The sequence below is a fragment of the Triticum dicoccoides genome, chromosome 5A (genome assembly GCF_002162155.2).
Source record: "Triticum dicoccoides isolate Atlit2015 ecotype Zavitan chromosome 5A, WEW_v2.0, whole genome shotgun sequence".
Taxonomy (NCBI): domain Eukaryota; kingdom Viridiplantae; phylum Streptophyta; class Magnoliopsida; order Poales; family Poaceae; genus Triticum; species Triticum dicoccoides.
The window spans coordinates 692,232,545-692,235,214 of record NC_041388.1 but is presented as its reverse complement, the minus strand read 5'-3'; positions in this window follow the sequence as shown (position 1 = coordinate 692,235,214).

Below are 2,670 nucleotides of genomic sequence, written 5' to 3'. Positions count from 1 at the left end.
TGGACATAGCACTATGGGTGGAATAGAATATAATGAGAGGGGTTATGTGGAGAAGACAAAAAGGAAGAAAGTCTCACATCAACGAGGCTAATCAATGGGCTATGGAGATGCCCACCGATTGATGTTAATGCAAGGAGTAGGGATTGCCATGCAACAGATGCACTAGAGCTATAAATGTATGAAAGCTCAACAAAAGAAACTAGTGGGTGTGCATCCAACTTGCTTGCTCACGAAGACCTAGGGCACTTGAGGAGGCCCATTGTTGGAATATACAAGCCAAGTTCTATAATGAAAAATTCCCACTAGTATATGAAAGTGATAACATGAAAGACTCTCTACTATGAAGATCATGGTGCTACTTTGAAGCACAAGTGTGGTAAAAGGATAGTAACATTGTCCCTTCTCTCTTTTTCTCTCATTTTTTGGGCCTTTTCTTTTTTATGTCCTTTCTCTTTTTTTAGGCATTCTCTTTTTTTATGTCCTTTCTCTTTTTTTTATTCCTCACTTGGGACAATGCTCTAATAATTATGATGATCACACTTCTATTTATTTACAACTCAATGATTACAACTCGATACTAGAACAAAGATGACTCTATATGAATGCCTCCGGCGGTGTACCGGGATATGCAATGAACCAACAGTGACATGTATGAAAGAATTATGAACGGTGGCTTTGCCACAAATACTACGTCAACTACATGATCATGCTAAGCAATATGACAATGATGAATGTGTCATGATGAACGGAATGATGAAAAGTTGCATGGCAATATATCTCGGAATGGCTATGGAAATGCCATAATAGGTAGGTATGGTGGCTGTTTTGAGGAAGATATAAGGAGGTTTATGTGTGAAAGAGCGCATCATATCACGGGGTTTGGATGCACCGGCGAAGTTTGCGCCAACTCTCAATGTGAGAAAGGGCAATGCACGGTACCGAAGAGGCTAGCAAGGATGGAAGGGTGATAGTACGTATAATCCATGGACTCAACATTAGTCATAAAGAACTCACATACTTATTGCAAAAATCTACAAGTCATCAAAAAGCTCAGTACTACGCGCATGCTTCTAGGGGGATAGATTGGTAGGAAAAGGCCATTGCTCGTCCCCGACCACCACTCATAAGGAAGACAATCAAATAACACCTCATGTTTCAAATTTGTTGCATAACGTTTACCATACGTGCATGCTACGGGACTTGCAAACTTCAACACAAGTATTTCTCAATTTCACAACTACTCAACTAGCACGACTTTGATATTATTACCTCCATATCTCAAAACAATCATCAAGCATCAAACTTTTCTTAGTATTCAACACACTCATAAGAAAGTATTATTATTAATCTTGCATACCAAGCATATTAGGATTTTAAGCAAATTACCATTATATTAAGACTCTCAAAATAATCTAAGTGAAGCATGAGAGATCAATAGTTTCTATAAAACAAATCCACCACCATGCTCTAAAAGATATAAGTGAAGCACTAGAGCAAAACTATAAAGCTCAAAAGATATAAGTGAAGCACTAGAGCAAAACTATAAAGCTCAAAAGATATAAGTGAAGCACATAGAGTATTCTATCAAATTCCAAATCATGTATGGATCCCTCAAAAGGTGTGCACAGAAAGTATGATTGTGTTAAACTAACAAGCAAAGACTCAAATCATAAAAGACGCTCCAAGCAAAACACATATCATGTGGTGAATAAAAATATAGCTCCAAGTAAAGTTACCGATAGAAGTGGACGAAAGAGGGGATGCCTTCCGGTACATCCCCATGCTTTGGCTTTTAGGTGTCCTTAGATTATCTTTGGGGTGCCATGGGCATCCCCAAGCTTAGGCTCTTGCCACTCCTTGTTCCATAATCCATCAAATCTTTACCCAAAACTTGAAAACTTCACAACACAAAACTTAAAGTAGAAAACTCGTGAGCTCCGTTAGTGAAAGAAAACAAAAGACCACATCAAGGTACTGTAATGAACTCATTCTTTATTTATATTGGTGTTAAACCTACTGTATTCTAACTTCTCTATGGATTATAAACTATTTTACTAGCCATAGATTCATCAAAATAAGCAAACAACACACAAAAAACAGAATCTGTCAAAAACAGAATAGTCTGTAGTAATCTGTAGCTAGTGCAAGATCTGGAACCCCCATATGGACAGGAGGAATTTATCTATTAGTCATCTGCAAAAATAATTAACTAAATATCACTTTCCAAATAAACATGACAGCAGTTCTCGTGAGCGCTAAAGTTTCTGTTTTTTACAGCAAGTTCAACAAGACTTTCCCCAAGTCTTCCCAACGGTTCTACTTGGCACAAACACTAATTAAACACAAAAAACACAACCAAAACAGAGGATAAATAAATTATTTATTACTAAACAGGAGCAAAAATCAAGGAATAAAAATAAAATTGGGTTGCCTCCCAACAAGCGTTATCGTTTAACGCCCCTAGCTAGGCATAACAAGCAAGAATAGATCTAGGTATTGCCATCTTTGGTAGGCAATCCATAAGTGGCTCTCATGATAGATTCATATGGTAATTTTATTTTCTTTCTAGGGAAGTGTTCCATGCCCTTTTTAATGGAAATTGAAATCTAATATTCCCTTCCTTCATATCAATAATCGCACCAACCGTTCTTAGGAAAGGTCTACCAAGAA